Genomic DNA, 27441 nt, shown 5'->3' on the forward strand with positions numbered 1-27441 from the left:
GTTCCAAGAAAGATGATTATCATTCTTTGAATAATGCCCCTATAAACTCTTAAAGAACATTATTCAAATACAATATTCCTCTTCCTTACTTTCTTTTCCCATTTGAAGAATTGGTTTCTCATAATTAGTTCTTTAGACTTGATTTTGTTTTTGGTACTTGAAAGTTCTCATATAATTACTTCCTTAAGTTATACATAGCAAGAGTCTTGGACTGTGAAGGAACATAGGGTTCTAATAAAGGTTCTACTACTTGCCAATGTCTTTGGGTGGCTCACGGAGCATTTCTGGGCTTCCATTTCCCCATATGTAAAATGGGATGTAATATCTGCCCTGCTGTACAGGGCTATTATTAGGATTAAATATGTTTCTATATGAAAGAACTTTACACATTTTAAAGCTCTGTGCAAATGTACCATATTATTTTCCTATTGCTACCAGAACACTAAAACCATTTTCCTTAAGGTTATAATGCAAGAGCTTCATTGAATAAACATTGAAAAATATATATGTGTAAGCAAGTTGAAAGGAAATATGCTAGATAGTGCTAACATTAGTCATTTCTGGGTGATGGGATTATGAGTGATTATTTTTTGCTTTAGATTTTCCTGCATCTTTTTCAATACTAGCTATTACTCTTAGAATTTAAAAAGTTACTTTAAATAAAATAAAGACACTGCAAAACTTGAGTATTAAAAAGTTAGCCATCAAATATGGAGGATTCTTTAAAAGAGATATCAAGCCAGCCTTCTACAGTTGATAACATTAAATTGCTGAGTAGATTATTAAGGTAAATGGAAGAGATGTTTATAGCTTTTCAAAGAAAAGGAAAGTTATCAAGAATAATGGTGTTTCCATTTTTCTAAAGAACTATTATCTCCCATCTTTTTTTTTTTCTCTCTCTTAAGTGTTTCTATGAGATATCAGCATCACTAGTCCTTAAAGAGCATCAAGAGGTGAAAGACTCACACAATGGAAAACCTCAGACAGGAAGCTTAACGTTAGTATCGCATAAAAGAGACCACAAACTTCTGACCCGGTTACTGTCCCCCGCCTCTCCCCACTCCCCAAGAGCAACGAGCATTAATCTGGTGGATCTTGTGATGTTCAGGATGTATTCACAGACCAATTTCCAGCTCAGCTTGTATATATTTACTGAGAATTCTGATCAGTAGCCTTTTGGTTCCAGCACTGCCTCCTCCTGAATACCATTTTCCCTTTATTAATGTTCTCATCATTCTCACTTCTTACCCCTCCTGATCAGTGTCTCTGAGGGATTAAACAAGATGACCGTATACGTCCTACTCAAAGTAGGACACTTTTAGGAATGAAAGACGAAAATATTAAAAATTATGCTTTGACAACAGGCATAAACTGAGACTGTCACAGGTAACAGGGACATATAATCACTTTAAAATTAAGCAAAATGAGATTTAAGAGAGGAGAGGAATGATGTCTTGGTCCTGGCAACTAGAAACTAGGTCAATGCTGCCATAGATTTTTTTTTCTTTTTCATTTTGCCTTCCATTTCTAATGGTTGTTAGCTCAGGAATGTAGGAATCATATTAACACTTTTGTTGGACATCCATAATTAAATGAAATGAAGCAAATTTTCCTTTTTTTTTTTTTAATGGTAAAGGTTCACACAGGGCAGTTGTTTTGCAAAGGAGGGTGGGAATTGCAACGGTTTTGCCCTAGGCTGTCTTGCATTAAGAATTATTGCATCTGGCCACTTTTCAAGCAACCAGATGTGAAGTAAGCAATGCCCATTTGGATTACAAATCTCATTTTAATATCTTTCAACATAAATAACAATAACAATAGTCAATATCTTTACTTCAAGGCTTCCAAAAAGTGAGAGACATTAGCCACATAGAAACCACATTGCAGAAAGGCTAGAGAAAACAATGATCCTATTAAAGGTATTTTTAAAAATAATCTAAAAAGCTATTTCAGTGAAGGGAGTCAAATAAAGCTTGGTCTGATAGTTACAATGAACCAAAGAGCCAAAAGTACCAAACACCAGAATAATTCAATTCAGTAAATTCTTACCACTTGAAAGTCTTAATCATATGACTTAGCTGTTGAAATGATTGTTTTGGGGTTTTATTACTAAGACTGCCAAGGTTCCCTAAACACGACTAGGCAATAAGGGCTTTGATAGTACCAGTTCTAACATATGCTTTGGAGAGTATACAGAGCTTTCATCTAGATTAAAATACACCTCAACATCAGATTCCTAACAACGAACCCTTTATAGCAACCTGAAACTACAAATGAGTGGATTAAGCCACCTTGAAAGACAAGAAACAATAATTTCTCTTACTCCCACTTTTGTGGTATGATGGACCCATCAAACCGATGGACCTGTGACCCATCAGAACAGGTGTCTGATGACAGTTCACACCATGTACGTCCACAGCCATAAATAAGACTAAGATTCGGGAATACACAAAATGAAGGAGAAAAAAAATTAGAAACAAACTTAGAGGGAATAAATACGTTACACTATAAAGAGCAATATGGTAGGATGATAGAGATGAAAGCAGAGCAAGTGAACAGCTGAAGTAAATGTGGGGACATGAAGGATCTATTAAAAGAATCCAGAATAGGGTGACTTTCACCACAAAATATAAAATACACAGTAATAGTGTTTAGTCTTTTAAAAAGTATACAATGCATTTTTACGTATATTATTTATTTAGTCTTGAGAGGTTGGAATTCTTTCCATTTTATTGAAATCTGAGGCTCAGGGAAACTGTACAACATGGCCAAGAGCATTTGAACAGGATGTAAAATCTGAACTTAAAAATTTAACAGAAATCAACAAACATATGATGAAAGAAAGCCGTCAAAAAACTTTTCTGTTTATAAGGCACTGTGGGAAATACAGAGCAGTGTCAGCCTGCCCTTAAGGAATTTATATCTTGTTGGAAAACAAGCTGCAAAGAGGTGAAAAGTAATGATTCATGATTTGAATAGGAATTCCAGCCAATGACAGAAGAGATGTCACAAGGTAGCATTTGGTTAGTTGCCAAATAAATGAAAAATGACTAAGTTTCACAGAGAACTCTGAAGAGCATGTCAAAATGGGATGATTCATGGAAATGCTCCATGTAAGAAATGGGATTTCAGCAGGAGTTTCTATAGTGAGCAATACGTAGAGACTACCAGAGCATGGCCTCCTGAAAGACAGTGACCATGCATCTATGTCACTTTCTTATCTATGTCACAGAACCTCAGTAACTATTATTGTCAGAATAAAGACCATTGTCTGGCTAACTGATGAACTGATTAACGATTGAATGAATGCACACATGGAGAGGAAGAATAGCACATTGGAGGGAAGGGAAAGGAGCAAAAGTATGCCTGGGGGACAGTGAGGGCAAACAAATTATCTGCTTTACAGTAGCCTAGTAGGTGATTTAGCCAAGGTTATATAGTTAGAGGACACAGCAGGAGCTAGAATATAGGTCTCCTGACTTCCAGTGAGGAATAGAGGTTTAAATGGAAAGAACATTGGCCTTATATTTAGATCAACTCAAGCTAGAATCCCAGCATCACCACATACCAGCAGTATATTGACTTCTGATTGTCTTAAATCCAACCTGAAATAATGTGGAGCCTCCTCCCATTCCTTTTCTCCGTTTAAATCAGTAAGTATTTTTAATGCTTTTTCCCACCTCAGAGCCTCCATGCGTTATTTCCTCTGTAGCATCGTTCACCTCACAGCTCCCTTCAGCTAACTCCTATTCTCTCTTTGAGGGTCAGCAAAAAAAATCACTTCCCCAAACCCTCAGAGGAGGTTAAATCACCCTATCATGGCTTCTCATTCTCTGCAACTTATATTACTCTTTTCCTCCTTCACAGCACTCATTTTATTTATATTTTTTTAAAAAAACAAACAAACTGTTTTTAGATTTATTTATTTATTTTTAAGATTTTCATGAAAATATAGCTAACGTACAATATTATATTAGTTTCAGGTGTACATCATAGTTATTCAACAGGACCCACCTGGCACTATGCAGCGTCATTACCACATTATTGATTACATTCCCTGTATTACAGAAGTGATCACCATGATAAGCCCAGCAACCACCTGACACCGTTCCACGCTGTCACAATGTGACTGACTATATTTCCATGTGGTACATTACATCCCCATCACAGCACTCATTTCAGTTAGTCGTACTTGTTCATTTTCTGCTTTCTCCACTACATTATAAACTCCATGAAGACATGACCCCTGCAGAATGCCCACACTAGCACGAAGGACACTGACTAAAGCCTTGGAAGACTTGAGTTTTAGTTTTGGTTGGTTTTGTGAATTTTCTGTGTTGTTCTGGGAAGCTACTTAACTTCTCTAGGTCTCCTTTGTAAAAGGAGAGGAGTTGGATTTGACCAGAGTGTCTTCCAGTTCCCTTTAAAAGCATATGAGTCCCTTTAAAAGGAAGACAAAAATCCTGCAGACCTGCCAACGTTGTGTCTTTACACTCCCCAGAGGTTCTGTAACCCCAGGTTGAGAAAACTGATATAAGAAGCCATTAAAATGTCCTTGAATTGTGACATTTTGGCTTTATAATCACCTTTTAGATTACATTGATATAAAAACACATGATTTTTCAATTTTAAACTCTCAGACCTTAAGAATATATTTGTGGATCCCTAAGAATCTGTGGATCCCACTTTGAGAAAGAGATGGTCTCTTCCAGGTCTAAAATTTCATCATTCTAAGAAAATGAATGTTTATTTTCCAGAGTACTTTGTAATGAATCATACCTTGCACCTGGGCTCGTTAAACTGCGATTTGGGAGAGAACGCAAGGAATTCCACAGCATCAAGGCATCCAGAAAAATTCTTTCATTTGAAGACAGACAGATTCTCAGGTATTGATTTTGGCAACAGGATGAAAAGCATTTGACCTTAAGTCAATGTATGTGGCAATGAAAGGCTGATAGAAAGCATTTCCCTGGGCTCAAATGAAGTTATCTTTTTTGTTATATAGAGAAGTATGTGAGAACGTGAATTAAGAGTGAGTGAAGAACAATAAAAAGGCAAAAGGCCAACAGCCAACTTAAAAAATGGGCAAAAGACTTGAATAAGCATTTCTCCAAGGACATATACGATGTCCGACAAGCATGTGAAAAGATGCTCAACATCATTAGTCATCAGAGAAATGCAAATCAAAACCACAATGAGATACCACTTCCCACCTACTAGGATGGCTATACTATGATCCCACTTATATGAAATAAACGGAATAGGCAGATTCATAGAGACAGAAAGCAGACTAGAGCTAGCCACGGGGGTGGGGGGCAGAGGTGGGTGATGGGGAGTTGTTTAACGGGCAGAGTTTCTGTTTGGGGTAACGACAAAGTTTTGGATATAGATAGGGCTGATGGTTGCATAACACTATGAATAAAACTAATGTCACAGAATTGTACGCTTAAAAATGGTTAAAATGTCAAATTTTCTATTACATATATTTTGCCACAATGGAAAAAAAAAAACAGTGAAAGAAGATAGGCAGCTTGCTATTTACCAGTTGGACATCTAAACCTAATAGAGATATAAAATACACAATAATTGCTTTAGTAGGCAAACTAGCTCCACAATCAGGGACTTCAAGAATTCGCAGTAATACATGTAATAAGTGTATGACTAATCACCAACTACCTGTTTATTTTGGAATTATGGAGGTCCCCATAACTGGTTTACACCTACCAAGCCGTACAAACTCTAATTCTATGGTTCAAGTTAATTATTAATCATCCTTAGTAATGAATGTTAAAGGCCTCAAGGATAACTGAAAAACAAATCTAAATATTCTCGTTTCTTATTATCCTTTTTATCTCCTTCTAGTGGAGGTGATAAGTGATTAAATGATTATCAGAATCCTGGAGAGAAAAGTTAGAGCACGACTGTTCTACACAGTAGGTTCTAAGAGTGGAACTTAATACTATTTCTTGCAGCTTTTACCTTACAGTACACAGGCTTTGCAAATAAAAATAGAGCTTGCCAGCACCATTTAGATACTATTTTTAATTGTTTAATTTGTTTACTTTGTTTTTCAACTTGATGAGTGGTTCTCATGGATGCAAGTGGCATTTGTGGCTGAAAATCCTTGGAATTTTAACACCTCTTCTGTGACATGAATATATGTTTCAAAGGACTTTCCCAAATATAACTCAACTGTACTGTGGAACAAGTATCACTCTTCCTACCTCTTCAGACTTTGGGTCTGAGCCCTTTCTCAACAGGGCCAAAAAAGCATCCATGCCAGCTGTCACCTTACATTCTCTGCTGTGGTCTTCATTTGCTTTTGATTTGGGCTCCTGACTCTCTTTAAAAAAACTTGCCAAGTAAGTCAAAAGAGACAGTGTCCTTAGTTTTTCTCAGGCTGCGTGGAATGAAACCTCTGACTGGAGAAAGGTGACATCTATTCCTAATAAACATTTTGTTCTTCAGGCTTCGCTTTCATGGACTTCTTACTGAATGCCCAGAGGCCAGGCTCTCAAGTTATCTGAATATAAACAAAATGCTTGTTTCCTGAGACCTCATCTGCCAAGATTCCACTCAGACTGCTGATTTATAGGTGGTTCTAACTTTCTAAGTGCGGAAGATTGTAACAGAGCGGTGACACTGCCTGTGGTCAAGCTAAAATAAAATCAATAGTAGTTCAAAAAGGAAGAAGCGAATTGGATTAAAACACCCAGTTTCCTTCTCTTTTACCACTTGATTCTTTTTCACCCTACCTCTCAGATTTTAAATGAGAATATAACTTGTATGTATATCATAGTAAATTGGTCAGTCTCTTAAAATAATTCTGTGACAGTGCATATTTTGAAAAAATAGACAAATACTTAAAATTGAATGAACTTTTAAGGGAAAAAAAAAATCAAGCACCCTCTTCCTTCAAGTCCATATTTTCACAGGATGGCTAATTCCATAAACTATGCTACTATTTTGACTGAAAACCCAGAATAAATGTGCAGCTTCCACTGAATATTCATTCAGCTTTTGGATACTTGGTTCTCCAGCCCAATATTTTACTTTCTACCTAAGAATCAAACAGCACTTAACTAAAACCTGCATTTCTTTGTATCTCTTGTAAACAAATATTCTACCTTAGGGAAAGGGAAGACCAACGACAATCTGTAAGATTGAAGCTTGGTAACGAAATGAGAAACAAAGACATCTTCTACGACCAGATCACTGAAGACCAGATCACTGAAGATAAAGTCAGCTGACAATGAAATGTCAACTCTGGCTGTATTTCCTCATCAGAAAGATGAGAAGAATCAGTACCTCCCAAAATAGAACTAAGCAAAATGGATTATATTCTGGAAATTGGTATAAAGTATATAAAAAACATGTAGTTGGGAAAATATTCCTGCAGTTAATTTTCTCATTTAAGAACATTAACCAGAGATGTATCTGTTGATTTTGTAACAGCTGTAACTTTTCCACTGTACAAAGCATTCAAGTTACAAATTGGCTTGCTGTTTGAGCGGTCTGGAAAAAGCATGTTCTATATGACTGGACTGCTGTAAATTTAAGTCCATTTCCTCTAGTTCTCAGCTCATTTTGGCAGAATACTGCTAACTAACAGTGTAATAAACTATATTGTCACCCTGCAGGGTTTTTATAACTCCATCTACCATATTTGGGGGTGAGGGGGAGGTAGCAAGAACCCATAAGGAAGTACATGGTATTATGTGACATTTTGTAACCTTTAGCTAGCCCAGGGACAACTGAAATCATGTGTTTAAGATAGGAAGTGTTACTAAATTTGGGATGACTTCTTGTGGCTTTATTTTTTTTTTTTCTTACACCAGCATCACTCAATTTGTTCACAAATAGATTTCTGGATTTTTTTCTAAATCATTTTTCCTCCATAATGTAAGACACAATTCCTTTTTGTAAAGGAGATATTCTTGGTAACATTTAAACCAACAAAAGAAGGGAAGCTAGAATACTAATTAACTTTTAAGTTACTACAAAAGATTTGTAGTAACAGGATTTTAAAAAAATCATAAGATTTCCGTTAAGTGTCAATCAATTTCACAAATTTAGTTCCTTTTTTTTTTTTACCAAAAAATTACCATTGTAACTAAATAAAACACAATTACTACAAAACAAGGCAGTACATGAAAAATGACTAATTTAACAAAATTAACATGTCCCTGAATTGTCATGGAAGAGAATGAGAAGAGAGATTAAAGAGGAGAAAAAGAATGGGAAGAATACTATACAAAGCCTCTTTATTGGTGACATTCTATTTTGCAATTCAACTTTCATTCATTTACTATTTATTGAGTAGTTACTGTGAATCTGGCATTATGCTCCACGCTGAGAACACATAAGAGCATAGGACTCAGTCCTTGCCTTCAAGAGAGTTTACAGTTAGCAATACATTTAGACATTTTAATAATTTTTAATAAGGGGGAAATAGGGTACATCCAGAAACTCTGACTTGTGGACTTAAATTCTAAAAATTTCCTTTGTATCTCTGATTTTAGTGATTCCTTCAAGTTCCTTTGATATATAAAGATATATGATTGCCATATCTGTGCACGCTTAGAAAATTAAGTATTGGAAGGGTCCTTAAAGATCAATTTGTCTAACCTAACCTAATTTGTCTAATGTACAGGAAAACTGAGACTGGAAGAAGGAAAGTGACTTGATTAAGGTCATTTACCTGCCATGTCTTTATTTCTATGAGCTTTCTTCCAAGTAAGATATCTTTGGAGGTATCATTACAACTAATGCTTTCATAAATCTATGCTTGTCTGACACCTTACTCATTTACTCATTTAAATCTCCACTGGGACAATCATCACATTAATTTCATCACCATTCTTCCAAACTTAGGGGAAGCAGTTTTTCCTTAGAGGGTCTGTCTCTTTTTAATGTTGATCTGAGACCTCACCCCCATATTTCCTCCTTCTCCATTGATTTGCACTCTTCCCAGTTGACTCAACTATTCTAGTCATGGCCAAAATTCTCTGTCTAAAATCAACATCATTCCTCCATTAACAAAAGATGGAAAACTACCTATTACCTTTTAATCTCCTTGATATATGTGTATCCATTTCTACCATTATATTTAAGCTATAATCTCAAACAATTATCTCCTCCTTGTAACTGTTAATGGCCTTACTCCTTTTTTTATTCTTCTTGACTTTTCATTGTCATTTTATAATTTTTCAGTAACACACACACACACCCCCATACACATGAAATATTATTCAGCCATGAGAAAAAGGGACACCCTGCTACTTGGGACAACATGGATGGACCTTGAGCATATTATGCTAAGTGAGATAAGTCGAACAGAGAAAGTCAAGTACTTTATGGTCTCACTTACATGTGGAATCTAAGAAAGCCAAACTTGTAAAAAAAAAAAAAAAAAAAAAAGAGAGAGTATGTAAAATGGTGGTTATCAGTGGGTGGGGGAATAGGACAGATGTCATTTAAGGGTATAAACTTGAAATGGATAGTAAATAAGCTCCAGAGAGATGCACAGTATAGTATATACAGACAACAATATTGTATTATAATCATTAAACTTGCTAAGAGACTAGAACTTAATTATTCCAACCACTAAAAGAAACAATTAACAAAATGAAAAGGCAACCTACAGAATGGGAGAAAATTCTTTCCAATCATGTTAGATAAGAAATTAATATACAATATATAAAGGACTCACACAACTCAATAATAACAACAAAAAACAAACAATTCATTTCAAAAAATGGGCAGAGGAACTAAATAGACATTTTCCCCAAAGAAGACATCCAAATGGCCAACAAGTACATGAAAAGTAGCTCAACATCACTAATCATCAGGGAAATGCAAATAAAAACCACAATGAGATGTTACCTGTTAGAATGCCTGTCATCAAGACCACAAGAGGGGCGGCCGGATAGCTCAGTTGGTTAGAGTGCAAGCTCTGAATGACAGGGTTGCTGGTTCAATTCCCACATGGGCCAGTGAGCTGCACCCTCCACAGAGCTGCCGCTGAGCTTCCAGAGGGCCGGCTAGATGGCTGTTTGTTAGAGCGTGAGATCGCAACAAAAAGGTTGCCGGTTCAATTCCCACATGGGATGGTGGGCTGCGCCCCCTGCAACTAAAGATTGAAAACGGCGACTGGACTTGGAGCTGAGCTGTGCCCTCCACAACTTGATTGAAGGATGACTTGGAGCTGATGGGCCCTGGAGAAACACACTGTTCCCTAATATTCCCCAATAAAATTAAAAAAAAAAAAAAAGGAACACAAGAGATAACAAGTGTGGGCGAGGATTTGGGAAAAACAGAACACTTGTGCACCGTTGGTGGGAATGTAAAGTCACTCTGGAATACAATATGGAGGTTCCTCAAAGTATTAAAAATAGATTTATCTTCCTCTTTTAAACTTTACCTATGTGTTGTTTCTTAAGACCTCAGCTTTCAATACATTCTTCACTCTATGCTAATGACACTCTAATCCACGTCTAGTTCTGACCTCTGAAACAAAGTTTGGTCCCATATCTTCACAGTTCTCTAGGATATTTCTACTGAGAGATTCCATCTTCACTTCCATTCAACAAGTCTAAAATCAAACGCATCTTTCTTCTCCCCAAACGGTCTCTCTTCTATATTTCATTTAATACCTCTATCACATCATATATCAACCAAAAATTCATTTTTGATTCTTCTTTTTCTTTCACTTTTTTTAGCTTTCATTCAGTCACCAAATCTTGTTATCAAAATATCTTTCACTTGTCCCTTCTGAACAGAGCTGCATTTGTCATACCATTTCCCTATCCCCAAATCTTTAAGTTGCCCAATGCCTTCTAGACAAAGTCCAAGTTCCTCACTCTCGCCTTCGTATCCAAATTTAGCCCATATCCTTTCCCTATGTGAACTTCCCACTGATTCTAGAGTATGACATGCCCACTGATATCTTCAAATTCTTTCCCCAGGATGCTCCTTATATTTAAAATTTCCATCGTCTTCCTTTGCATGCCTCCATATCCTTACTTTCAGGGTTCAGGGGGCAACCACCCATGAAACAACTATTGATGATTCCAGCTCTGCATGTGTGTCTTCTTCTGTGCACTTTTCTGACATGTTTTTTCCTCAATCACCCATTGCCCAGCTCTAGTATTTAATTATTTCAAGTGGTACGTGTAAGTATTGTCTTTGACACAAGACTGTGAGCAAGAATAACTCATAATTCTATTTTGTCCAGAACACTGCTGGATCTATAAAGGTAGTTCAATGAATACTTGTTTAATAAGTAACATACAAATAGGAGCCAAAAAAATCTCAGTACAAATGCTATTCTAGCCTTCGCCTTCTGTGTTTCTTATTAGGTGGCAATATATTATTGTGGGGTCTGAAACTGAAATCACTAAGTGCAGAAATAGCTAATGAATTTCGATAAATGTCTTGCTACAGATTGAATCCCAACAGGAAGCCACTCAGGTACGGTCCTATAAATCCTTAAATTACCAAAAACACATTATCACCATTAAGAAAATAAATAGCAATAGGTCCAAAAGGCAAAAAACACATTCACTCTGCTTTAATTGGTAATAAGAAAGTAGAGTCTAAGGAATAAAGATGTACATTTCTCTAAAGCAATAAACAAACAAACAAACAAATAAATAAATAAACAAACAAACAAACATTCGAGACACATTTCCAACAACATCTTCAAAAATAGATTAGTATGTGCTAGGAAAAGATCTATCCTGATGGCAAAATGTGAATACCTGGGTACTCAGAATGACAGAACAGCTTTAGCGCAGTGAGTGGACCACTGTTAGGGTGTCTCGGTGAATTTTAGCTTGCATGGGAGACAGTAAGTTACTTGTCCTCTGTCTATTCTGACGTTTTCATTTGGGTAAAATTAAAGGCAATGATTATAGTAATCCCTTAAAGATACATGATGCTGTAACATTTTTCTAAGCCCTTATATATTTGATCTTAGTTGACCTCCACAATAAACATCTTAAGATAAGGAAATCGAGGTCCAGAGTTTTTAAAAGACTGCCAATTAACAGAAGAGGACAGACTACAACCCAGGTGTCCTGACTCCCAAAGCAGCAGCTTTCTCTGGAATTACATAGCACTCTTCCAAAGTACAATTGGAGGTCGGTGTTGGTGAAACAGTGAGTATTAAACATCTCTGTAGTAATAGGAAAGTCATTTTCACTGTTCATATGTAATTATTACAACACTTCCTGAGTAATACTCCTTATATTTCCAGTGAGAGTAACAAAAACTATTTTGTGGTGTATTAGTCATACAAGAGTTCTCTGGATTTTTCAAACTAGATTGCTAAAAAAATCAGGTCTTGTCAATTGTATTTACACGTCAGTGGTTACTTCTGTACACAAAAGTGCTCTCAATTTTACGACACTATCTGGAAGAAATTCAATAACACATTGTTAATACTCTACTCCTACAAAATAATTTTAAAGCTCCATGGGAATTTAGATTTGTACAAGTTATTAGGATGTGACCTTTCCCTTAGATTTCTTATTTTAGGATTGACTTAACATGGTATTTCCCCAGTGGGAGCTGCTGTACTTCCTTCACAGATAAGAAAAATAGCAATCACAAATTATAGTGAGTAAACTTAGGGAAACATATATTTGTATGATGTTGATGAAACTGAAATCATAAAAGGAGACCATACTACGTATTCCTTGGGTTTGAGAGGAAAGCCATGTGGCTTGCTAACAAAAGAAAACAAAGTTATGCCATTATGGTATTTCCCTGAAATTTATTCCTAATTGTTTCTTGTCCCAGCTACCAAGTCTTATGACTTTTAAAGATTATTAAAGATGTTTACGTCACTAAATTTCCTATGTCCTGTCTACTGGGAGTATAAAAGGTTAAAAATATCAAACTTTTAGTAATTTAGATGATTTCAGATCACAGGATCTGGTCTGAAGGACAAGGAGCTCATGAATGTAAAAAAAAAGAGCCAGAAAAACGTGAACGAGATCACAGTTGCTTCACGTTATGTTCCATGGAATAACAGTGGAGTCCAATTACTCATCTCTTACTACGTGACACTGTGTAGAATGTATGCACATTATTTGTAACATATGAGTTACTGGAAACATACAAAGAATCAAGTATGCTGTAGCTAGGACTATAGAGCATATTGTTGGCAATTTTTAAAAAAGGCAAACAACATTGTGGCAGAGGAGATAATGAAGACATGTACATTTTTCCTAATTAGTTTAGCTAGGTGCCCAAATCAATAACTTTACATAGTGTTAGTTAATAAAAAAATTAAAATTAAGAAATTATGAAAAGATTAATTTTTTTTGTTATAAGAATTAAAGTGTGGGCTAGAAATGAAAATTAAGTAATCATCAAAAGTAATTTTCGTATCCTCTCTTATCAGACATTCTTGTACATTAGGTTTTATTACAATTACTACTTGAGAACACTGCTTTATTTAAGTTATTACTCAAGGATCTCGAATAATTAAGCCCCTCCCCCTACCATGCACTTTAACAAACTGTTAATTCATAGTCTCTGTATCACAGAAGCTTTTCTTTCAGGCTTAGTATTTAGGAATTAACCCTCTACATTTTACAGAAGCGACAGAATTTTTCAGTAAAGATAGTACCCATTGTGATGGACTCATCATTTTTCCAGAAAATATTATATAGTATAGACACAGCTAGGTTTTAAAACGTTTTTGAATTGAAAGAGAATTTATAATTCATTTATCACAATCCTTTAATTTTATAGACATTGAGGGTCAGGACTAGCAATGTATTTAGTTTATCAAATACTACACAGACATATAAAAATGTGTGTATATGTATTAAGAATTGGAAGGCAACTTATACAAATTAAAATAGTTTGAATAAGGATGTTAAGATTATAATTTTTTCTTTAAAATGATCTTTATTGCTATTACATTGCTTATTTGATATTAAAAAATGTAATACCCTGTACTGTAGTTAAAAGCTATAGTCTCTATTTCATTTCATTAACTGTAACTTAACCCCCAATGAAAGATTAGAATAAAAAGAAAAGACAATCATCCATAATCTTTTCCTAATTATTGTAATACATTTTAACCATATAATTTTGTATCTTAAATTTTTTCTTATCATTGTATCTTTATTCTAAAATTAATATTCCCCTCAAATATCTAAAACATTTAATTTTTTTTAAAAACCTGGTTTGTATCCATCTCTCGGGAAGTCCTATTTGTTAAACCTGCACGATCAAAAGCAGTCATTCCTTTCTAGTAACAACCAGCAGCATGTGGACTTAAAAGGCCAGGAGGCACCCGCAGCTCAGTCTTTAAATTTTATTTAAATTTAGAACAGCCTTAGGAAATAATCTGCAAATGCTTTGCAATTAATTAAGTAGGGTTTTTTCCCTAACCAAAAAAACACCAAAAACCCCATATTATTCTGATACCTAAACAATTGGTGAAACCCCTCACTCTCTACCCACATTCCACTATAACGCACACAAAGCCAAAGCTAAAAGATAATAGATTTAAAATAATAGAAATCAGTTAAACGTATGCTTTGGAAATAAGTTTTTGCTCATTTTGCTACTACTACATCCTCAGACAACATCAAATGTCATAAAAATAATGCAATATAGTTGCTCAAATCCTTCATAGAACATAGAAACTTCTCTTTCACCAATTTAGATGACAAACATGATTTTTAAAAAGTGAAATATGCACATGAAGATATCCACTTACGTAATGGTGTAAGAATACACAGTAATTCTACAACAATAAAAAAAAAACTAGAAACCACCTAAAAATTGGCTTAGTAAATTATGGGATATCACTAAGATGGACTATTTTGTTGCCATCACTAGAGAGCTGAAAGTCCGGTAGATACAAAGAAAGATTTATATGATCTAACAGTGAAAGAAGCAAAAATGCTACATATACCATAACTGTTAGTAAGTAGAAAACATATACAGGCTGACAAGAACTGGAAGAAACTATGCAGAAGTAAGACTAGTAGTTTATATGTGATTAATTGTGGTCTTTTTGAAAAAATATTTTCATAGCCTTTCGGTAATAAACACGTCTTAAAACATTTTAATGTAAAATGAAACAAAACCATTGGCCAAAATTCAGAAGCAAACGTTATGTGCCCTAGTTTCTAATCTTATTTGTAAAAGTACCACCTACCCACCTTTCACATTATCTGTGTTCCAATCCTGAAGCCCTGCGTGCATATGTAGCAGTATAGCTAGCTAAGAGTTTATGTACAGAGGGCAGGACTGAACTTTGCATGAGAGCACATACAGAAAATGATAAAGATCATTGTGTCCTATTAGTAATTTACAGAATTGTGATTTGCTCCACCCAGTACACCTATAATTGAATTCCTCAGCCATAAAATCATTGGGACCAAACAAGTTCAGATATCTTTTATCTAAACCTTTTTTTTCCCTCCCTTACCATCAGTTAACATATTTCTTATGGGGCTTTTCTTCTTTTTATAGATTCATTTGTCTTAGTTATAAATTAACCCCACAAACAACTCTCCCAACCACCCCAGCTCTACTGTTTCCTGTGTACCAGGTTTCTTTTTACTAGCACAATTTATGATTTAGAGGCCAGTTAAACTGCCAGTTTGTAAAAGATGTCCAGGGGAATCTTTAGATTAAAAAAAAAAAAAAAAAGATTCTGAAGGATGAAGACCCACAGGCAGAGATTCTCCTTTTAGCTGGCACCCTAGCAAAGAAGTGAAATGTAACTCCTGAAGACTTCTGTTATTTTCTTTTTTACTTTGAAAAAATGTGGTAAAATATACATAACGTAAAAATTTACCATTTTAACCATTTTTAAATGTATAATTCTGTGGTATGAAGTACTTTCACAATGTTGTGTGACCATCACCACCATCCATTTCCAAAACTTTTTCATCTTCCCAAACTCATTCAACACGAACACCTCATTCCCCCTCCCCCAGCCCCTTGAACCACCATTCTACTTTTTGTCTCTATGAATTTGACTGCTCTAGGTACAACTTCTGCTATTTCTTGTTTCACTTAAAGTCTGTGAACTAGTGTAATTTACTAAATTGGTTGAACACACAATCGAGTTGCCGGCAAAACAAAAAGCTTTAGGGAAGAATTCCCAATACTTAGCATTTCATTTTTCATGCCCAAACACTTGAATTCAGAGCTTGTTCTTTTTTATTTTAAGTGTCTTTAGATTTTGCGAACTTAAACTGGTTTTCTAAGGAAACATAATGCTGCTATTGATTTCCTTGGAGAATCCAAGTTCCCTTACTACGACTTGTAGTCACGGAAGGCCCAGATATTTTATCTAGAAACAATATGACCTTCTCCCATCTTCGCCATTCAAATACAAGACTAATAATTCTAAGTTCTTGTTCAAATGATGTCCTGGGTAAGACTAGAGGACCGAGAGATTATTAATGAGATCTAAATACTTTCACAGTTTTGGTTTGAATATTCAAATCGCACACCGATTTTCACCAACTAACACCTTTGCTAAGGGGAGGCCTAGCCTTGTGGAATTTTCCCCTTCATAAGTCATCTAAGGGGACCGGAAGTAACTGGCTAAGTATTATTAAGTGGAGGCCAAACTTGTGGAGGTAAGAATGGCAGTGTGCAGAGACAGGATTCAGAAACACAGCTCAAAGAGTATCCTTGAAGAAAACACTACCCCTGCTTCTCTCTGTTTCAAAATTTTCAAACACACACAAACTTACTCTATAGATCAGTGACAATCTAATAGGAGTGATGATTTAGTGACTCCAATGTTACTTTTAAAGAGCTTTTTACTTTGAAATCATTTGAGGCTTATGGAAGAGTTGCAAAGATAGCAGAGGGAGCGCCCATGTACACTTCGCCTAGCTTCCCCTACTGTAACACTACGTATCCCAACCATAGTACAGTGACCAAAACAATGAATTAACATTGGCACATAGAACTACAAACTACTTTACTTGGATCTCATCAATTTTCCCACTCATGTCCTTTTTCTGTTCTGGGATCCAATCTAGGACCCCACATTGCATTCAGCTGCCATGTCTCCTTGTTCTCCTCCAATCCTCTGGTAGTTCCTCAGTGTTTTTGGTTTTGTTTTTAAACAGCTTTATTGAGGTATAAATGACATACAAAACACTGCACATATTTCATGTATAGGTCCTTGGTCTTTACATGTCTCTTGTGCCTCTGACACTGTTGAAAAATGCTGGTTGAATATTTTGTAGAATGTCTGTCTCTTTAGGTTTGTCTAAGGTTTTCTAATGATTCAACTGAGATGATGGATTTTTTGGAAGACTACCAAAGGCAAGACATGCTCTTTTCAGGGCAATTTATCAGGGGGTATATGAGCTCAATATGTCTTATCACTGTTGATGTTAACCTTAACCAGTTGGTTAGGGAGGTGTCTGCCAGGATTCTCCACTGTAAAGATACTATTTTTCCCTTTGTAATTCATAAATATTTGGGGGGATACTTGGAGGTTATGTACATATTCTGCTTCTTCTTACACTTTAACCAATTTTACTATTCATCTTGCCTGCAGCAATTATTACTGTGGTTCTTTAATGGCAATTTGCTATTTCCCACCTCCCTCTTACATTTACTAATTTAAATTCTTCTGTAAGGAAAACTTCTTTTTCCATTTGTTTACTTATTCATCATTTATTTATATCAGTATTGAACCATATACATATTTTTTATTTTGGGGGGGTTATACTACAGTTATTTATTATTCAAATTATTCCAGCTTTGGCCACTGGGAGCTGGAACAATTTGAGCAATAAAATAAGTAAGTATATTGGATTATAACCCCCCTCCCCAAATAAAATATATATCCATGAGTACTGGATATTGAAGCTACTTTTTGACCAGGAATCATGGCTGCATGGCCTACAGGGAACTAGAAAGATATTTTAATTTTTATCTCAATTTAATTATAAGTGTCATAACCTAAAATAATATACTTGTACTTGAGACTTATTTCTACGTTATTTCTCAACTTCTAGGTCACTTTCCTATCTTTGCTTTGTCTTAGACAAATACATTACTGTGTTCTCCCTTAACTGACTGATAAACTATACAGTAGAAAGTATTCTGATAGTCAAAATAAAAGCTAAGAAATAAAAGCTAAGAAATTTTGCAATAAAATACTATGAAGACTTTGAATGCTCTTTTAAAAAATAATTTTAAATACAAATTTAGTATAATAAATTCTGAGTTTACCTACCGTTAAAGGGTGACTCTTGATTGAGAAAATGACCTCGTGTATCTGTGGTTTAGAATAGGCTTCTTTCAAACCTGAACAATTAAAAAGAAAGAAGATTTTTAATATACACATATAATCAAAGTCCCTCGACAACCTAGGCTGCCAAAGTGTACAAGCACAAATAAGCTAATTGTTTTCTGTTGGATTTCATGCTGAACGCTTGCTTTCCCTGAGCTTATTTTTGTATTCTCTAGAAGCAACCAACAGGCTACCAACTGACTCACAAATCATACAGGGCTGTACAATCTTCCCACAGAAACGGATCATATTCATTCACCTACTTTCCTAGTTGTGTCACTGATCATGAGTTAAGGTCCTTTATCTCATCCATCTTTTACGTCAAACTAATAATGACACCTACATTATTGTACAGACTTAAGAAATACTTATCTGAAAAGGATTAATAACCTCAAAAGATAGATGTTTGACTTATTTTGCTTCGCAGAAAAGGTTGAGAACCATATGATTTCATTCATGTGTAGCATATAAAACTGGCATATAAAACGAAAGCAACAAATTAATGAGACAAACAAAGAAACACAAACTCATAGACACAGACATCAGTTTAATGGTTACCAGAAGGTAACAGGGGAGGGGGCAGGTTGAAGAGGTAAGGTGAGTCAAATATATGGTGATGGAGGGAGAACTGACTTTGGGTGGTGAGCACAAACTGTGATCTATAGATGACATATTATAGAACTGTACACTTGAAACCTATATGATTTTACGAACGAATGTCATCCCAATAAATTTAATAAGAAAAGACAAATGTTTGACAAAAGTTATACACGGCAAAGATGATATTAAAACATAACCTCATTCTAGATGGCACACAGCTGTTATGCCTGAGGTAAAGTACAATGATGTGTCACAAGTATTTAGGGACAGTAGATGCAGCACATTCCATGTGAAGCAGATTTTTAAAAGGAAGACCCAGAGAGCACATTATCTTAGTAAATGTGCCAAAGGTCTTACGATACGTATCCTTGGCTCTTATGAAGGGCCCAGGGCTCCTAGAATAGCTGTCTATCCCCTAAAGACAAAACAGCCATCTCCTGCCAAAAGCTTTATCATCAGGGCCTTAACAGTCCCAATATCCAGACTCAATGTTCTGTACAGTCTAACCTACAAAAAATTCTAATTTTTTCTTTTTTAATCTACACCTTTCAATTTGGAATTTTCAGAAACTATTCTGTTATCCATGCATGACATATAAAATCATGAATATAAAACATTTCCCTATTTTGTTCTTTCTAGTATGAAAGAATATAAACTATAGCCAATGTAATTTGTTCTAATTATTTGTTCCTCTAGCATTGTTTAATACTTTTGTTTGGAAATGGAAAACCTCTTAATGTAGACTCAATATCAATAATAAAGTACCAATTTGTTTTCAGAATGAGACGTACATATTCTTCTATAGAAAGAGCTAATTTGTCAGTATTGTAGACCTGTAGGTTTTGTTTTCTGACTAACTGCTGACCTGTATCATAACAATTTATATAAATACTGTCTGATTTGTTGTCAAAATGAAAGCAGCTTCTATACCAAAACTGTTCATTATATTTAACAGGCATAACATATGACTTTATCTAGAATGGATTACCACTTTGACCTTTTCTACATTTAAGTCAACTAAAAAGGACTTTAATAGGTGAAACCAATAGGAAAGAATGTTAACTTAAAAATTTGAACAAAATCTCTACCTGAAAAATTAAAGAATGATGACTCCAGGTTAAGATTATAATATTAGTTTTCCCTGACACTTATCCAAATGTCCCTTTGATACACATGTGAATTCATTAAGAAGGAATGAAATTGAAGAAGGAAGAATAAAGATTTTTGGAAACTGCTATCTGTTCCTAGCTTGTAACCCTAAGAATTTGATCAAACAGAAAACTGGGCCGGCTCCTAAGACTTTCAGAAGCAGACAGAAATCTATACCCTTTCCCAAAACCCTCTCCTACGAATAAGATCCATAATTTCCTTTGTGTATCCGTTCAGTACTGCCTTGTACCATAGAAGATATAGTTCCCAGACATAAATTTTTAAAATATATTTTATATATAATATACAGAGGGTGCCAAAAAATGTATACATATTTTAAGAAAGCAAAACTGTATTAAAATCGTAGTACTCCATATATACCAGTAACAAAAGATGAATACAAGTCACATTTGACGTCTGCAATTATAACAGGTGCTCAAAGTGGTTGCCATCAGCATCCAGACACTTCTGATTACAGCAAACTACTGCTTGAGCAACGTTGACCAAAGTGTCCACTTGTATACACTTTTTGTGCACCCCTGGTGTAATTATATTTTCATTATATATTATATTTATTTACATATTGTCTTCTAGATGTTTTATTTTATTAATATACTATAAATCTCATTTATAGTATATTAATAAAATATAATTGTCATATTTATTAACTATAATTCATATTTATTAATTATATAATTATTCATATTAATTATATTTACACTATAAATACACTAAAATACTATAAAATATACTATAAAGTATAGTATTTATTTTATTATAGGGTAGAAACAAGATCCATTCTGGGGCCAATAAATATCAAGGATTATAGCTTTTTATGTTCTCCATCTGTTCAGTTAAATTCAGATTGGTTTATATTCATTAGATTATAAATCCTTCTACTCATCTTTCTAAGTCAGAGAACTAGGCTGTGAAGACAGTAAACAAGCCCCTCACATTTCAATAGAACCTACAGTAGAGAGGTGCTGTTCATACCTACTCATCCAATTTCTTTTTATCTGAAATAGGATTTTTACCAGAATCTAACCAGATAATAATGGAGCCAAGGGGCAATTTACTCAGACTAATTTGTCTGAAATGGTATAAATGGTAAAAGTTGACATAAGAAATAAAAAAATAACTAACAATGGAAACCACTGAAAACTTATCAAACAATTACTTCCCCAAAAGCTCTGGGTCTAGATCATTTTATAGATAAATTTTCAAAGAAGAGACAATTTTCTTGCTATGTAAACTGTTTCTGAGGAGAAAAAATACAGTGACCAAATTAATTTTTCAAAAGTAGCATGACATTGGTATTAAAAACTAACAACAACAAAAAAACAAAAACAAAAAAACAAAAACAACAAAAAAAACTAACAACGAGAAAGAGAAAAATACTAATCCCATTTATTAATATTAATTTAAAATTATAAATAAAATGCTAATAAAAAATTTGACAGTATATTAAAAGAATAAATCACCATAACCAAGTTGGATCTATCTCATTAAAGCAAAGACAATTTAATATTAGAAACCTATTAAAATAATGTGTCACAAGACTAGCTCAGATTTCTAAAAAAAACCATATGATAATCTCAAAAATGCAAAAAATACTCAACCAAATTCAACATCCATTCTTGACAATATTTCTTTTAAAAACTAAGAAACTTTAATAACAAGAATATTTATCTCAAACTTATAACAATATCACCTTAATTGTGAAATACTACAACAGCATTTCCTGAAATGTGTTCTATCAATAACTAGCTCCTTAAGACTTTCCAACAGAAAAGCTTCCACCGAAGAATACATTTGCATATAATGTTCATTTTTGGAGATTAATAAAGTACATTAACATTGTATTAATATATAGTCTGTAAGCCCTAAATTAAAAAACAATATCAACAATAATAATCTTCTTAACTCTTTAACTCACTAGTTCTCAAATTTATCGAGACATTTATTTCTTCTCTTGCCATTATTTCACTCCTCAACCCCATTTGACTGTGGTTTTTTCCACCTATCTTTCTACTGAAACTCAAGCAAAAGTGACAAGTTGTCTCCTTGCTAAAATCATTAGACTTTTCTTGATTTGCATTCTGTTTATCCAATGGTGTGCTGGTAAATGTTTAACAATGGCTCTCCTTATAGGGAAAAATACTCTGATTTGTAGTGCTTGCCAATTTCTGTGGTGTATATACTCCCACCGTGATTGATTTCAGGTTATAAATGTGCCGTCCCTGAGAGCAGAGTGGGGAATAGCTGGTGCCATAGCACACAACAGTGTCCAGCGTTTCCACCCTACAGATACAATCAACATGAACACCTCAACGCGTAACATAATTAGGACGAGATGCAGTTGGTGTGTTTATTACCTTTGTTTTAACATAGCTTGTTTAACTTCAGCATATGCAATTCAATTTTTAATAATGGCTGTGGATAACAATCAGCTCAAAAATCCTGAAAGTTTCACAACTGACTTGCATAAGCCGGGCTGCGCTGGCTCCAGCACACCACTGTCTCTGCTTCTGCGGCTTTTGACATTTCGTCCATCCTCTACTATCGAAACTGTCGCTTCCCTTAGCTTCCCAGAGACCAGTTTCTCTGAATTCTTATCCTACCACAGCATTACTATTTTTGTCCCTTTTCTTGGTACCTCTCCTCCCGGAGCCCTTGTATTTTGTGTTCTGCAAGTGCCTTACCGACCTCACACTTCCCCATAAACACATCTACTTGATTGCAGCTCCCAATCTTTGTCTCTAACCGTAACTCCTCTCTCAAGTGTTCTAAATCTGTTTCCCACTTTCTTTTGAACACCCCTACCTGAGGCTCTGCAGGAACCTCAAATTCAACATCGCCCAAACTGACTTTTTCCTCAGAAGAATTAAAGACGCACAATTCGACATATTTGGACCACTCCTTGTTCCCTGCAAGATTAAAAGAAATTCCATCCTCTACTCCAGTCTTTCAAAATACGTTGAAGGAGATCAATTCATAACCGCAAGCAATCCTTCCTTTTTTTTTCTTCTCCCCCATATCCTTTTCCTGCTTCCCTTTGATTTTTTTTACACCCCACACTCTCAAAGTGTAGCCTTTACCAAAAGCTTTCCCAATGAAACACTTTCTCCATCCTCAGCCCAGTAATTTCATAATCTCTCCCTCCTCCTCTCCTTCCCAGCACTTTATTATGTATATCAACATAAATCTCCAGCTTTTCATGTCCAGTCATTTTCCACTCATTCTCCAATACTTCATCACAAAAATCTAGGAATCGATCTTGTAAGACCAACTTTTCTAAAGGTAGGGGAAGCGGGTGTTGAACTGTCAAATAAAAATTCTCTTTGGTGGAGTGGGAGAAAGTGAAAGTATATGAATACTCTCAATGACTAATTTTTATCCCATCAAACTAAATACATGGATCTGCCACCTCCCTCCCTTCCCTCAAATTGCTGATTGAGTCCATTAGAGGCCAGACTCAAGATGGATCAATTACAGCCTTTGCTAGATTTTTACAATGATCATATAAAATTTGATATTAAATTCACCTCTATATCCTGGGATGACAAAATTAAATGACTTGATTTAGAGTAAGGGGAGTTGAAGAGAAAAAGAAAAACGGAAATAAAGAATCTCCTAACAGTGGTTGGTTTTAAGTGATGGTAGAGTTACTGAATATATAAGTTCAAGGTTTGGTGGTCTAATTTACCTTGTCACAAGTAACAGAAACAAGTACTTTCAAGTTGCTTACCACTTACAAAACACACAAACTGATTTGCAGTGAACCAGAACCACTAAAAGTTTAGATCTAATCTGTGGTTACACCTGAATATGGTTATACTTATGCAGATCTAATTGTTAAGTGTGGAATGGGTGGTGGTGGTGGTGGTGTAGATATCTCATTCCTTGGCAGGTTAAATACTGGAAAATTAAAGAGTTAAAGAGTGCAACACAGGGTGCTGGGTTCAGGTTGCTTGGGTTAAATCCTAGTTTTATCACCTGTCAGCTTATTTTTAGCTCTGTTTGTTTCTTCATCTGCAAAATACAGATAACAGTGTATACCTTATGCTACTGTTAGAAGAATAAAATGAGATAATGTATGTAATGGGCTTAAAATAGAGCCCGATACAGAATAAGTGCTCAATAAATATTACTATCAATAGCTAGATTTTTTTTTGGTGCTTGAGATAATTAAGGAAGAGTCCTTTAGAAGAATGATTAAATGACATTTTGGCTAAGAGTTTAAATTGCGAGTACACTAAAGGGTAGGCTAAATGGAAAGAAAGCATTGCATTCTCTAAACAGGAAATCGTATGTTTATGTTTATAAAGCCATCATCAACTAAGTTATCCTAATGATTAATGTTACTCTAAAAAGTCATGATAGCTATTTGGGGTTATGAAGTAGAACGAGACTGCAGATTTGAAATAAAAAGCAACAATCATTTGTTGAGCATCTGATACTTGTTAGCAGTGTTCTCCATGCTGGGGATAAAGAATGAACAAAATGGACAAATATTCCAGCTCTTGTGTAACTGCATATGTAAAGATGTAATTAGATGCTAAAGGATCCTATGATACTATATCTGCCATTGGGAAAAAAAGGATAGAAATTAAGGTTGTTAAAGACAATTAGGGGTTATTTCAACAAGCCACTATGCTTTACCAGAATTCATGACATAAGGTCTATTGACCCCCCTCTCCCAATTTGAGGATTAGTGATTCAGTAATTTTTCTAAAAAAATCAATCAAAATCCATTTATAAGTTATAACCAATTTTATGTAGTCTCAGAAAGAGGAACATAAACATTGTGTTCATGTTAAATTCAGAATAAAAACATCCCTAATGTAAAGTATGGTGACTATAATTAATAACACTGTATTGTATAATTTAAATTTGTTAAAAGAGTAGAACTTAAACATTCTCACACACAAAAAAGATAAACATGTGAGGCGATGGTTGTGTTAATTATTTAGATGGAGGGAATCCTTTCACAATGTATACATACATATATTAAGTCACTACAATATACACTTTTAATATCTTAGAATTCTATGTGTCCATTATATCTCAAAAAGGGGAAAAAAATCCCTACTTCATCATTTGATTAGCAGATAAAAATACATTTCATTTCCAAATTATAATTAGAGACCTAGCCAAAGACAGATGCTGGGAATTGGGAAACAGAAAAGGAGTCATCACAGAGAGAGAAACAGAGGCAGAAAAAGAAGGAAAAAAGAGAGATGGAATATGGGACACTCCAGGAATGAAACAAAAGGTGGAAAAGGAAGGAATAAGAACTAGAGCTAGAGCAAAACTACGGAGTATATGGAAGGAAGGAGAGAGGAAGAAAGGAAAGAAGCTAGAAAGGAGAGGCCCAGAAATCCGGATTAGTCAGAGGTAATAACTTTTGCCACTATTTAAGCTCATCTATTATTCACTTTGAATATAAGCATCAGAAAGAGTCATCACTGGTATTTTAAATATTATGCAGAAATTAATAAGCCACCAAAATTATTTAGCCAAAAAGTTTTCACATTCGTAATCACACATATATACTAATACCTTCAGGAAACTATCTTTGTTTTTCTCTAAACTCACACTCACATTTTCCTACTTCCATGCCTCTGCTCATACTATTTTTCCACTTGAAATGCTTTGTCCACCATCACCCCACATTCAATGAACAATATTCAATATATATTTATTGTCTACCTACTATATACCAGGCACCACTCTAGGCACACTTCAAAAATTTACACATATTTTCGTGAGAAGTATATGTTGTTTTAATAATACACAATGAAAATGGGCTATTTTAACAAAATATTCTACTAGACTTTAAGTGAAATGAATTTTTCCTCTTCAGCTAAAGTTCTTCTCCACCTGATACCATAAGCACTAAAATAATCCTATGAACATAATGTCTCTTATTTAAGAATTCCTCCAAAATATAGTGAGGATATCACTCCTCTTGAAATCTAAGTTCTCCGTACCCTCCAAAGTGCAATTAATCTGTGATAATTCAAGTTGCTAAATGTTGACAATAACAGTTTGAAGCTCGTCATAACCAAGTCAAATAAGCTGAATAATCAAAGTTATTTGAACTTTCACCCACATCAAAATGGAATCACAATGACATTCCCAAAAGGCTAGTCATGCCTGGTCTTGATCAACCACGACATTACATCACAGGAGCAAGAACAAATGACTTAAAGACCAACAGCATGACTGTGATTTACGTAACTCACTTCTGCAGAAATTTGCATGACTTGCGAAAAATATCACGCGGAAGAGGAACTTACTATAAATATTAAAATTGGAAATAAATGACGGCTGAGAAAGCATTAAAGAATAGTACTCTCTTTAAAAAGAACAGGAACTAACTGTACAGATATGTTTAAAATAGAACTTGCATTCAAATTTAGGGAAATGTAATTACAAGTAAGGATGACAATGGCCAGACGCTTAGTAGGCATTGGTGTTCCAACATTGTCAATTACAAAGGAAATATGTCCTACTAAGTGAATATTACAGAACAGAGAATCACGGCACCTTTGAGTTGAAAGGGACCTTGGAAGTCACCTAGTTTGTTTCTCCTAGCAAAGCAAGACTTCTTGACAGATGGTCAGACTGCATGAGTGTCTACTGACGAAGCACTCGCTTTCCCACCACTCGACAACTATAGTTATTAGAATGCTTTCCTTATTCTGAGCTGAAGTATGCCTCCTTTTAATACCTAGAAATCCTTTGACAAAGGACTGTGTATGATGCAGGAAGCTTCATAAGGGAAGGGACCAGTCTGTCTTGCATTAGTGCCATCAATCCAGTGGCTAGTACAATATGGGGCACATAGCAAGCATGCCATAAAAATGAGTAAATGGCTGATGACCACCCTACATGTTCCAGTCACTAACTCCACTTACTTCGTCCTTTAGGGCAGTGGTGCTCTAACTCTGGGATGAAGGAAGTTTTCTTTTCTTCTCAATGCATTGTGGATACTTTTAAAATGCAGAAAGGCAAAACCTTGCACTTGACGGTCGTGACAGTATAAAAGCTTTCAAATGCTGAGCCTCAAATCTGTACTTACCTCGTGCCAAGTCAGTAACTAACTTCATGAGGAGCATTGGTCCACAGGCCGTACTTGGAGTATCACTCACTGCTTTAGAACGTGCCTCACATTTTCGCTTCCTCTTCGCTCCTACAGGCCCTCCTCATGTTACATCCAGATTTTGCAACAGCCTCCTGACTGCTTTCCCTGCACACTACTGCCGGGTTAATCTTCTGACTAAATCATCTCACTCGTCTTCTCAAGACCTGGAATCTCACCACTCCTTATAAGATAAAATCCACACTGCTTTGCCTGCATTCCAGGCCCTTTCTCATCTTCC

General features: G+C 35.1%; 1 protein-coding gene across 6 annotated transcripts in view; it reads right to left on the reverse strand.

The window, feature by feature from the left end:
- Positions 1–27441, reverse strand: part of PPARG (peroxisome proliferator activated receptor gamma) — a 123452-nt gene that overhangs the window by 82493 nt on the left and 13518 nt on the right. For all 6 annotated transcript variants that reach the window (XM_019732688.3, XM_074312974.2, XM_074312973.2 and 3 more), the window contains exon 2: positions 18248–18318. The gene's annotated coding sequence lies outside the window, so the exon portion shown is untranslated. The remainder of the gene's footprint in view (positions 1–18247; positions 18319–27441) is intronic.

Source organism: Rhinolophus sinicus, chromosome 5, assembly GCF_057876585.1.
Source record: "Rhinolophus sinicus isolate RSI-liver-muscle chromosome 5, RSI-T2T, whole genome shotgun sequence".
In the NCBI taxonomy this organism is placed as follows: domain Eukaryota; kingdom Metazoa; phylum Chordata; class Mammalia; order Chiroptera; family Rhinolophidae; genus Rhinolophus; species Rhinolophus sinicus.